This window comes from Mustela putorius, unplaced genomic scaffold (assembly GCF_011764305.1).
Source record: "Mustela putorius furo isolate JIRA1106 unplaced genomic scaffold, ASM1176430v1.1 tig00003859_pilon_pilon_pilon, whole genome shotgun sequence".
NCBI classification, from domain to species: Eukaryota; Metazoa; Chordata; class Mammalia; order Carnivora; family Mustelidae; genus Mustela; species Mustela putorius.
In genome coordinates, this window is record NW_025422011.1 from 31,038,365 (window position 1) to 31,051,391 (window position 13,027).

The 13,027-nt window shown below is 46.2% G+C and overlaps 1 protein-coding gene across 2 annotated transcripts in view; it reads left to right on the plus strand.

The window, feature by feature from the left end:
• GALNT18 (polypeptide N-acetylgalactosaminyltransferase 18) overlaps positions 1 to 13,027 on the plus strand; it is a 350,253-nt gene that overhangs the window by 141,746 nt on the left and 195,480 nt on the right. The window lies entirely within an intron of this gene.

The following is a 13,027-nucleotide window of genomic DNA, read 5'->3' on the forward strand; positions in this document are numbered from 1 at the left end:
GCAAGGAATGGATATGAGGGCAAACAGGCACATACCAGATATCCTAAGATGAATATTTGCTCTTTTTATTAAAAAAAAAAAGTAAGTATTTAGCATTGATTTTTTCCTTTGTGCTCTATCAGATCTGTTTTACACCACTGATGCTACTTTCCAAATGTTTGAATATGTCATGTAATCCATCAGTTTCATTTTGTTTCCTGGAGTGTTTGATCCTTCTGCTCCAGCCAGGACCCTGTGTTTCAGGCCTATCTCAGTGCTGCAGTGGGAGACTTCAGGGCACCTTCGCCTCAGGCAGTTCCTCCTCCTCGGGCCTGAGCTGATCCCCTGTGTTAATCCCAAGGCTTCCTCTTTCTTGGTTTGCTTCCTTTTTATAGGAGCATGTCTTCCAATAGCTTCCCAAGAAAGAGGCCAGGAGAATTAAATATTTTACTTTTGCTGGTCTGGAAATGTCTTTATATTGTACTCCCATTTGATTGACAGGTTAGCTGGCTTTAGAACTCTAGGTTGAAAACAAATTTTCCTTGGAATTTTGATGGTACTGATTCATTGACTTGTAACTGCCAGTGTTCTTTTTGAGATGTGGTGCCATCCAGATTTTTTGTTTCTTTACATGTGACCTGTTTTTTCTCTTTGGAAGCTTTCAGGATCTTCTATATATTCCCAAATTATCTTTGCAAATGGAAATGAACAACCCCAAATATAGATTTGTTTTACTGAGGGCATAAAGCCACCCCCTCCACAGTGGGGAAAACATAAGCCCCAATGGGATTGAAGCTTTCATCTTAGATAGAGCATGATGTCCCAAAGGGATCAGTTCTTAATTATAGTACTTTGTGGCAGAATTAGCCATCAACCGTGGATGATCAAATAAATCCTCTCTTTCTGCTCTGACTTGGTAGATCTGGTACTCGGGATAAGTACTTTGGACTCCTGAGGTATAATTACAGGAGCATCTTTATTTTTTGTTATCACTGTCCTTTTAAATGTACTCAATGGATGTGAGTCTTCCCCTGCTATGGGGTGAAAATTCAAATAAGACCAGGATTTTGTCTTTCATTAATGGGCGAGAATCAGTTCTATGATTTAATTTTTTTTTCAGTGTTCCAAGATTCATTGTTTATGCACCACACCCAGTGCTCCATGCAATACTTGCCCTCCTTAATACCCACCACCAGGCTCACCTGTCTCCCACCCACACCCTTCCAAAACCCTCAGTTTGTTTCCCAGAGTCCACAGTCTCTCATGGTTTGTCTCTCCCACTAATTTCCCCCAATTTGCTTTTCCTTTCCTTCTCCTAATGTCCTCCATTTTATTCCTTATGCTCCACAAGTAAGTGAAACCATATGATAATTGACTCTCTCTGCTTGACTTACTTCACTTAGCATAATCTCTTCCAGTCCCCTCATTGTTGATACAAAAGTTAGGTATTCATCCTTTCTGATTAGTTAAAACCAAAACACAATCTCTATTCACTCATTAAGAGATCTCACTGCTATAGAATCAGTAAAACTTCAAACTCTACTTGATGTTAATTCTTCTCCAAAAGCTCAGCTATCCAAGGACGGGAGTGTGGCCGCACTTGATGCTTTCCTTACTTCTCTTTTCCTCTTCACTAGCTGTGCTTTCTCACCATTCTGGAAAGGAGGAGGGGGAAAAGGTGTGGGGATGGCTCTGACTTGGCTGATCCTAACATGGCTTTGTGCCTTGTGGGCCTAGCAGACACAGAAGATGACTCTTTATTATAGGTTTTGTGAGTTTTCTAGAGACTCTCCTGCTGGGGCAGGAAACTATGACTTTCCTCACTGAAGTAGTGTCCCCAGCTTTGGGGGACACATATTAATTCTGTAGGTGGGTTCCCTTGATGCCTCTCCCACAAAGCTTAGTGCATCCAACCTTTCCTCTCAAGGGAGACTCCAACACAGAAATCCTCTTCACAAATCTCCTTAATCTTTAGTAAATCAGTCCTATATCCTCTCAATCTGGCTGATTTGCTAATCAATGTTCAGTCACCCTCTTTAAAGTTTCACTTCCTGGTGGGTCTGAGAACTCCCTTGTGTATCTGGCACCCATCCTATCTTGATGCCTTAGTGAAAATTCCCAGCTTAACCTTCTTCATCTTCACAGCTCTCCTTATACCTGTGTCTCACCACGCCAAAGGTGTTATGGAGTAGCCATCTTGAATACCTGGGCACCTCTGAAGAGAGGCAGCGGGAGGCTGGAAATTTAATTCCTTCAGAGAGTTTCCTGAAAAAGGACATTCCAATTAGCGAGCTGATAGCTCAGCCTTGTCACTAGAGCTGTCAATAGCAGAGTAAGTATGCTGAGTGACGCTTTAGGAGCCTATAAAGGAGGATGGCACGGCACCTCCAGAGTCACAGGAAACACATTTTATCTGCTTATTTATTGTCTTCAATTTTATAGGCTATGGGAGAAATTTCTGTCTTCTGAATGTGTCCACTTAGCTCTATTTACCTAAGAGGAATCACGTTCCCCGGCTCTGTGTATTCCTCAGTAACCACAGGAGAAAACACAGAAGGACAACAAAAATACATATCCCTGGTCTGAGCAGTTCTAAGTCCTAATAAATCAGCTATTACAAGGGGAAGGGTCTGGAATCCTGGGGAACATGACTCTGAGGGGCCACTTCTCTATACTGTTATTGACGTTGAGATGACCCTATTTCCATTGCTACCAGCAGAACCTGGCACTGAGCTAGTGTTATCAGCTGGTTTGGGGGGAGGACTGAGCTAATTGATTTCTGACTTCTATGGACCTGGCTGGTAGATAGGAAGGGAACATATGATTCTTGAACTCATATGTTGAGAGATGACAATCTCCAGGGGACAAGAAGGGGAAGCTGAACAGAGAAGTCACTTTCAGGCTTTCCATGTCCATATTTCTATCATTATGAACCATCTCCCTGTACAGGAAAGAAACTCTTGAGATTAGAGAATGAAATGAACCATGAAAACCATGGCTCCATAATTCTGTTCCTGGATTTGGTGCTTGTTGTTTTCTCTTGTATAGACAGTGGACTCAGGGGCTGCATGGTTTGTAATTCTATGGAGTCAGGAGACCCACATGGCAGAATAATGTGGACCATAAGTGATGATCCAGAAGGCCATTGGGTATTGGTTTCACTTGATGTGCCTTATATAGAAGGGCTTCTGGGGCTGAGAGATTCAGGCTGGTACTTTTCCATTTTTCTAATGTCCCTCTGCCCAAGGCTCGGCGTCTTCTGAAATACAATAAATAAATGTTAGGCAGATACAACAGCCATCCACCCAGCTAGCAGTATCGGTAAGTGCCCTACTGAGCGTAAGTGACAAGTTCGGGTAGCCCCTGGGCAAGTTTTGAAGACTTTGTTTTAAAGTACACTTTTGGATTTTAACATTCATTATGACTAAAAGGCACAAAACTCAATTTAGGGTCTCAGGAGTTGCAACTCCAAACTCTCAGGATGTCAGAAGCCACGCTCTTAGCTTCTCACCCTGCTGTTTTAATGAGGTTAATGATTGTTTTTCCACCAAGCACCTACCTGTGATCTTCATAAAAAAATGAAATAAATGACTCACATGGAGATTTACAAAGATATCATTGTGGAAAGTGGATGTTAACGGGCTCTAGAAATATGATAATTATCAACCATTTGAGATGCAGCGACTGTAATATGATAACGAGACTTACGATGCAGGTAGAAAGCTCCCAGAGAAATGACACAAAGTAGAATTACAAGAAAAAAGAAAACAGAGATCTTGTTCGGTTACTGTCTTTGTTGTGCCAAAATTGAGATGGGAGAAAGTTGAAATCTACATGGTGTTTAGTAGCCTGTTTATATTTGTTTGGTGAATGGGCGCGATGTCTTTTCCCTGATCGTGGATCACTGTCTATGTACATAGTCATGGTGAATCCCAGGTCTCTGCTCCAAAGTCTTGCCTCTGCTCCAGCAACCCTTTCTGTGCTCGGGAGCCTCCCACTTCTTGATCTTCAGTGTTTGTTGAATGAATGAATGAATCTACCCTTTCTTCACTTTACACTTAGGAGTGTCTACTTCAAAATATACCTTAACTCCAGGTACTCCTTCCTGTCTTCAACTACTGGCCTCATCCAAGCCACTTCCTCCTGGACTCCTCACTATCCCTTAACCAGCCTCCCATCCATTCTTGGACTTCCCTCTTTCCCCCAAACACGCGCGCGTACACACACACACACACACGCACACACACACACACACTTCGGCTTTACAGAAAGACAGCCCTGATGCGGTTGTCCCTGGAGACTTACTTTAGAAATGGTACTCAGGATGCTGAAAGTGATGCTCTCATACTTCACTCTGCCACCTTCAGGCCCGAAATGAGCCTTCTGGAATCCTCAGGCTTTCTAAATGCTAAATATAAAGAATTAATCGAAGCTTGCATCTCTGGTGAATAACTAAGACACCTTTATATTGAAATGCAGATTTTTCCATTGAAAGGCAAATTTTTCATTCTAAACCTTTGAATAAGCCTGGGTTTGTATTTATAAAATAAAATTATATACAAGAGCATATTCTGGGCCTAGAGCGCTTTCATGCGATTGCTCAATAAATACATTTTTACTCATGCAAACGCTTACCTCGGAGTATTTTGCACAGAGATAGTCAAATAAGGGACAGTAGCCCTATTGAGTTCTACTTAATTTTATTCAGTAATGTTCTGGGTGATTCCAAGGATTTTCTGGGCCTGTGTGTACCAGAGATGGGTCAAGAGTGTCTTGTTTGGGGCCAGTTAGGTTTTGGGGTTGTATTAGGGAAAGTGGCGCTGAATAGGGTCAGGTGAGCAGGTGGGTGACATGGGCGGCACCCTGCCCCCTGCTTACCATGTCACTTCAGTTTCTTTGTCGATAAAATGGGGATAGTAATTCCTACCCTTTGGGGGTATTCTGAAGATGACATAATGAGCAGGAAAATACGTAGCACATTGTCTGGTGCATAATTGGGGTTTTTACAAACATAGCATAGCTGAATTCAATTTAATTACACATCTTAATTATTAGTTTCATCCCTCCAATCAGATTCAGTTATACAAGTGTAAATCTATGCTCCACTCTGTGCATTCAGTAGGAGCTCAGTAAGTACTTAAGAGTGTCACTTGTTATTGGTTTCTCATTATAGAACTAATCATCATCATCAAATGAATGACCCAGAAATAACTGTTAATATTTTAGTGCCTCTCCCCTTCCTGAATAGACCCAACTTGAACTGATTTCAGTTGGATTTCCTGGGGACAGAAAAAGACAGCCCCGAGAAATACATCAGGTCAGAGAGAGAATGAGGGAAAGATTGCCCCCGATGCACCCCCACTCCCATGCACCCCCTCTTGCCTTCCTCTGCGAGCCTGCCCTGTGCCAGAGTCTGACAGCTGGATGTTGGCTTGGCATGGGGCCCCACAGATCTCTCTCTCTGCTCCAGCCAGGCAGTGCAGAGCAGTGGGAAACATGGCCCATCTCCAGACACTAGAGCCCTGTCCTCCCATCAGCTCTGGATGCTATCAGCTGCTCCTAGTGTGAGATAGATCCCTCATTCTTTCCTTGCTGCACACTCCAAAGAAACCTACTTATCTTGCAAGCAAACCCCAAATAAAGCACAAATTGCTTCCCATAAGTGGCTTTCTGCTGAGACCGCTGCTGTTTTCCTTATGGCTCAGCCATGTTCCCCGCATTGGCCGGGGACTCTTGGCTAGACGCTTCGCGACTCCTGGACGGCTGTGCTGCTGATGGAGGGAGTCCGGCTGCAAAGCTGTTTTATTTGTCAAACAGACATGCAGTCAGGGCCAGAAGCAGGGCAGGAGCTCAAGAGGCCAATGGGCCCTGGGTCAAGCAGAGCCATAAGAAAAGTATCCCAGAGTTTGGCTCTTGCGTATCTGTTTTCTTGCTGGGTGTCCCCAAGCAGGCTACTAAACTCCACGCTTCAGTTTCCTTATGCAGTGTGGTTCTACAAGGGTTCTCCTTTTGTGGGCCATGCCCAGTGCTAGGGATGCTATAAACGTCATTTCAGTTAAGCTCAAGATCTGACGGCAGGGCTGGTGTGTTGCACAAAGGGAAAGGAAAGAGGGATCTGAGAGAGGACCAGGGAGTCACAGCAGGGAAAAGCTAGCCTGGGGTGAATGTTGCTACCCTCACCACCGGCACCATGATGAGCAGCGAATTATCATCTTCCTGCCGTGACGGCAGGAAGCAGAAAGCCCCAGAACAATGCCATGTCAGAGCTGGACCAGACCTACCTGCCTCTCTGTTTGACAGATGAGAAAATAAGGCCCAGAGTGGGCAGTGACTTATCTGAGTGCTGTTCATTTGCCCATTCATTCATTCATTCATTCACCGGACGACTGTTGCACTTTCCCTCAGGGAACCATTGGCACCATGAGGTGGGTAGAGAACCAACGGTAACAATGGATGGGGAGGGGCAGACAATGTAGACTTATGTCACAAGAAAACTAGAATTGAAAAAGGAGAAAGTGAGAGGATGGGATGTGGGGGACCCAGGAAAGATTGTATTAGATTGAGGAGATAGGACACAGGGTTGCATGGATGATGGAAAGACGATGAAGACGCAGGTGAGAGAATGCCTTAAGTGAAGGGGCTCTTGAGTGTAGACGTCAGGAATCAAGAAGTCATTTGGTGGGACATTTGACTCCCAGGCAAAGGTTTTTAGGGTAGGCACATGGAAGGGGAAAGCATCCCACAGAGCACAGAAATTGTGTCCTGGGCCGTACGTAGGTGGTTGGAGACCAAGGAGGCACCATGGGCCCTCCACGGCACCTGTGGGTCATTTCTGCTCTTCAGTTGTAGGGACAGGCCTGTTGGGGACATGCTGCTACAGAGCAAGCATAGAACTCACAGTGGCAGGAAGCAGTGTTCTGGAGGAAGGAAGGAATCTGAGAATCTGCCAAGCAACCTCACTAGCAGGGTCTAAATGGGTCTTTCAGTCCATTCCCTGTGTTTGCCAACACCTCAAGCAGCCAAGGAGGAGAAGGGAGTCAGATAAAGATGAAAAGGTCAACATTTTGCCGAGGAATAGTTATCCTGTCACGGTCCTCAAGCCTAGACCAGAGGAATGACGGGGTTTATGAGGTGGTCACTTACCCAGCAAACTGTGTGGAAGACAGTGCCTTTTTCATTTCCTAGTGGTAGAAAGTGAGATGCATGGAGAGCGTAGGCTTCTTCCCATCATCTGATGAGCTGAAAGTTCCCACCGATGGGCCAGGACAGAAATGTGAGTCACAGGCTAGCCAGCAAGAGGCAGACTCCTGTACACAGCCAGAGGACAGCAGAGTTTAACGAGGACTTGGGAGATCAAGGAAGGCTCCCCAAAGGACAAGGACCTTCAGCTGGACCTTGCTTGACCCCATTCCCGCCTTAGAGATTGGTGTCGTACCCTGTAAAAGATATGATCATGGCAACGCATTCAGCAGGCTTCCCTCTGGGACATTCCTCCCAGTCCTGCTGGTTAACTAAACTGAGTTTTAGATGAGTTCTGAGTGGATCTTTGAACAAGATCTGTTCTGTTATCTGTAGAACAAATCCCTCAGGTGTCGGGGAATAGGATCTCCCTGTTGCCGTACGCTGCTGTCCCATTACTTCTGGGGAAGGGTCAGATATGCCACTCCTGCACCTGGCTGAGGGGCACGAAGAGACGGTTCTAGATATGCTGAGAATAAAACGGGCACAAACAAAGCGTTCAACACATACACAAACCCTGTGTGGCAGAGGGCAAGTGTAATTACCATGTCCCATCTCAGAGATGAGGGGGCTGAGGCTTGGAGGGTTAGGAGTTCGAGGTCACGCAGCTAGTACAGGGCAGGGCAGGCACTTGGCCTTGAGGAATCTGGCTTCTCGGGGGTCTTAGGACCGCGTCTTAGAGGTGCTAGAGGGGAAGTGCTGCCCCACCTGCCTCTGGGGACCTTTCCTCTCTGGGTTCCCAGGGAACAGTCTGGGCCATGATGCAGATGGATACAGTGGAGCCTGCATGTTGCCTTGAGGCATTGAACTGCTTATAATGAGGAACAGGTTTTCAGATCTGTCCTGATGCCTTTCATCTGCTCCCTCTGTGACGTCCCTAGGAACAGTCTGGGACCATGTTTTGGGGCCTTCGTTAGCTCAGCACTGTCTGAGATGCTCACAAAGGCAAGAAAGCAGACTTACTCCTTTGTGTTTATAGCATCTCAGGCTGCTCTTTCCAGCTCCTGGGATCCCCAAAATAAAATCCTTCGAGCTGACTTATTCACAGGGATGGAAAAAGCGCTTAGTTCCGGTGGCTCCTCTCAAGAGATTGCTGTTACGCCCAGCACCCTCCCTATGAAACCCTGGCTTCAGCCGTATGACCGTTTGTCTGTCTGATCATTCATCTGTCCAGCCAGCTGCGAGGCAGCCCAGTGTGGAATGGTGGTTCACCTGTTCGCCTGTCTCACCTCCCGTTGGAGTGTGAGCTCGCTGGCGGCCTCATCCGGGTTTCCCTCCTGCAGCAGTTGGAAACCCTTCTCCATCACAACACCTGGGGAGTGCACGGCACCCCGTCAGTCATGGCTGCTCACTAAGCCGGGGATTCTTGAAGCGAAGTATCCTTTGGTTTCTGGAGCTCCTGTTTGAACAAACCTCCAGGCCTGACAATCCTCTCTACAGCTGACTCAGGGAAGTGGACCTCCGTGAAAAGCCTATGAGGCCCTTCATCCCCCAACCTGGCCCCACTTTGATTCCCCAGCAGCCCTCCTGTGGCCTAGCCTCACCCACTCTGTTTCTCAAAGTGTGTTCCGGGGAACACTATATTAGAACTGCCTAAAGATTTTGTGCGTAGAGCAAAGACTCAGAATCTTAAAACAAGACTTGGCTATTTACGAAACCCCACAGCACAAAGGAAGGAGGATCGGGCTTACCAGCCAGAGGTTTGGGGCCACCACAGACCAGGTTCTTGACAGACCTCCTTGTCCACCCCACCCCCACCCCATGTGTATATTAAAGAGCCCTTTATCATGAAGTGGCCTTTAGGTACTGACCTTAGAAAAATGAGACATAATGATACCCAAAGGAGGAAAACCGACCCTTCAGTCATCAGTTCCGAAACTTCTACAAGGCTATGTGAAAGGGGGTGTGATAATATACTACTACATGGGAGAGAAGGCATTGATGGTATACAAAGGGATTACAGTATTGGTTCAGGGGATAAGACATTCAGGGTTGCTTGTTATTTGTGATTTGTGATGCTTTGGGTTGATTTGAAGTTCTATTGATTAGGGAGGGGCAGCTACTTTCCTATGCCTGCCCCAGACCTTCAGCTCCAGGATCTCTGGGAGGTGGGCCATCTTGGGGTACATCTGTATTTTTACCAGACTTTCAAGATGGATTCTTATGTATACACTGAATTTTATAAACCATTTCCCCAACCTAGTGATTTTAAATCTTGGCTGCTTCCTGGAATCACCTGGGGAATAAAGAGGGGCATAAAGAAAAAGGAAAAACAAATGTTTGGATGATACCTCCAGATATTCTGATTTGGTCAGTCTAGGGCAAGTCCTGGGCATCATTAGGCTTATTGTTGTTTTGTTCCCCAGGTGGCTTTAATGGGCAACCAGGGCTGAGAACTTGGGGTGAGCTGTGTCCTCAGGGGTGCTGCCTGTTTGTGCCCCGCATGTATAGAAGTGTGTGCAGGTATGTCTCTAGGGCTGACTCCAACCCTCGGAGGCATTTATGACTGGCTCGGGCCTGGGTTCAATCTAGGACACGGTTCCCTTCAAATGCCTCTGTCTGGCCATCACATCGACAGGACCGTCTCTGCTGTGTTGGGAGCAGTTTGCTGGGAGCCCCAAGAAGACGGTCTGTGGCCTTGCCTCTCCTATCTGGCTCTGGGTCATAAAAGCCTGTCTGAAGGAGAGAGGGTGGCAGCTACAGCCAGAAGGAGCAGTTCTGGGACAGTTCTGATTATCAAGTGGTAGGCGATCTCCCCTAGGGCTGCAGCAGCTGATGGAGCAGGTGCTCAAGCACCATGGGCTTGACACTCAGCATGGGCTTCTCCCTATCAGTGCAATAGCCAGCAGAGCCCCCCTCCCTACCCCACTGTGAGCACCCAGAGTATATGTGGCTGGTGGGCACACACACGTATCCTGTCCTCTCTCCATCTAGAACCTCTCTCCTCTTGGGCTCCAGGTGAGGAAATGCTTTCCTCCAAGCACACTGCCTCTGTCCAGAGATGATCAATTTTTTCCCCATCTTTTATTAATCAAAGATACATGTAGCTGTTAATAAAGGCTTCTGATTCCCAGGAGGGGAGACTTTTTCTACCCCGAGTCTTCTAGAAATCTAACCCCATAGTCAAGGAATTGGTCCTCTTCATTGATCTGTGGGTGTCCTTATTGTTAGGTCTTTTTGAATCAGTTTGAAGGGTAGGGAATACAGTCCAGGTTTTACCACCTGTCCTGTCCTCCTCACTCTCACTTCTGCCCCAGCCTTGCCTTATCTGTTGCCATCTTCAGCAAGTCTGAACCTTACTGGTGGAATGAATGACTTAGCTTCATTCTTTCCCCTGGGAAATGACATGGATAAATTCACCAGCTTGAGGTTTTAATCATCTTTAGCTGTTGACCCTTCCTTTAAAGGGTTTCCCATACAAAATTCTAATATATAAGTAGACTAAATTATAGCTGTTTTGGGAAAGGGGGAGAGAGGGGCTTCAGACCTCCCATACCCCCAGTGAGGGTCCACCCTCCTCAAGGGGCTCCACAGAAGCTCTTGGAAACCACTGTCCTAGCTAAGTTATTTTCAGTGGGGAGCCCCTTCTCTCCTTTGGTGGTGGTGTCCATATCAAAATCTTGGGACAGTTGGGTTAGGTGGCATACATCCTTTGAAAAAACATATTCTAAATGTCTGTTGCTTTTATTAGTTTTCATTTGGGATATTTAATTATTTTATTTCAAATTTCAAGTAATATGAAAGGAGGGTGAGGGTTTTAAGACTTATGAAAAGGGGGCATTGATTTATAAAAGGTTACAAACCGTTGATCTAGATCCATGATTCAAATGTATTTAAGTGGAAAAAAAGGCTTTCTCTGATTGACTTATTTTGCTCATCATAATACCCTCTAGTACCATCCACATCATTGCAAATGGCAAGATTTCGTTTCTATTATTGGCTGCATAGTATTCCATTGTATATATATACCACATCTTCTTTATCCATTCATCTGTGGATGGACATCTAGGTTCTTTCCATGGTTTGGCTATTGTGGACATTGCTGCTATAATCATTGGGGTGCATGTGCCCCTTTGGATCACTACATTTGTATCTTTAGGGTAAATATCCAGTAGTGCGATTGCTGGGTCATAGGGAAGCTCTATTTTCAACATTCTGAGGAACCTCCATGCTGTTTTCCAGAGTGGCTGCACCAGCTTGCATTACCACCAACAGTGTAGGAGGGTTCTCCTTTCTCTGCATCCTCACCAACACCTGTCATTTCCTGACTTGTTTATTTTAGCCATTCTGACTGGTGTGAGGTGGTATCTCATTGTGGTTTTGATTTGTATTTCCCTGATGCCAAGTGATGTGGAGCACTTTTTTGTGTGTCTTTTGGCCATCTGGATGTCTTCTTTGCAGAAATGTCTGTTCATATCTTCTCCCCATTTCTTAATTGGATTATTTGTTGTTTGGGTGTTGAGTTAGAGAAGTTCTTTGTAGATTTTGGATACTAGCCCTTTTAGATCCATGTTTTTTTAAAATGTGGGTCCCAACCCATTAGTAGGTCATGGAATCAATGTCCTACAGCCAGCATTCCTTCTTAAAAAAATATCATAGAATAAACTAGGATATACCAGAATTAGTCCCACATAGGACTAAAGCCTGCTTTTTAACTTGTGGTTTCCCTAATGCCTATTTGCATGTGCATATTGGCGTCATGCGAGATATGGTCTTACTGTGAGTTATGATCAGTAGAGGCTGAGAGCTGGTCTGGATGGTTGTGTTCCTGGGGTCCTTTCAGGCTCTCACTTTGCCTCACATCTGTAGTCGGGAATCTTCCAACTGCTGGGCTCTGCACTGACCTGGTGAATAATGCATGGAGAGGAGGGCTCAGGAAGGCAGGACCACTGGGCAGGGTCAGCCCCTCCCCTCGAGAGAGCCCAGTGCCCAGCACACAAGCAGCAGGAACATTCCTCCTATTGGGGGGCTGGGAGAGGAGGTCAGCAGGAGCTGACCTTGTCCAAGTCCATGATCCAGGGAGCTAACCATGGTGTATCTTGTACAAGGTGAGCAATATGGGTGTGTGAGGAAGTCTAGAGACCTCCCCTTGATTGCTCCCAACAGTGGAGAGGCTTGTCACCTCCAGGCCTCTCTGGTTCATTCAGGCTGCCTTCAGGTCCCTGCCCCAGCTGTGCTTTCCCAGTTGGTTTCTGTGATTGACAAGGTGTCATGGCCATTGGGTTATGATCCTCAGGAGCAGAAGGCAGCCTGGGGGATTGACCCCCACGCTGGGAGGAGTCTTTGGTGTCCTCCTGCAGACTGACTGTGCTGTTTCCTGGACCTGGCCTGCACAGTGTGACCAGCTTGGCAGGAAAAATCACCACCTGTTCACATAACTCTCGAGCCCAGAGGTGATCAGTCTGGTTATAGAGGCAGTCACATTATGGTGCTAGGCTCCTTTATGCCCATATGGCTTTTTGGACTTTTCTTCCTCCCTGGACCTTAGCAGGAAAGAGATAGAGAGCCAGGAGCAGAGACAGACCTTTATTGGGTATCCCAAGGTCCTTCATCCCAGGGTACCAGTGGGCTATGGGTCTCCTCCATCCTTTTAGGGAGGGTAGAGGACCCTTGCATTCTAACTTACCCTGTGAACCAGATGCTTGTAGGTAAGGCTTAGAAGCATGAAGTAGCCTCTTCAACAACTCCTCACTGTTTCTGTTCATAATTTTATCCCTAACACCCAGCAGAGGACCTGACCCATAACAGTAGTAAGAGTTGCCCATGATTATGTGGCACATAGAACACAAGGGACTCTTTTATTAATTTA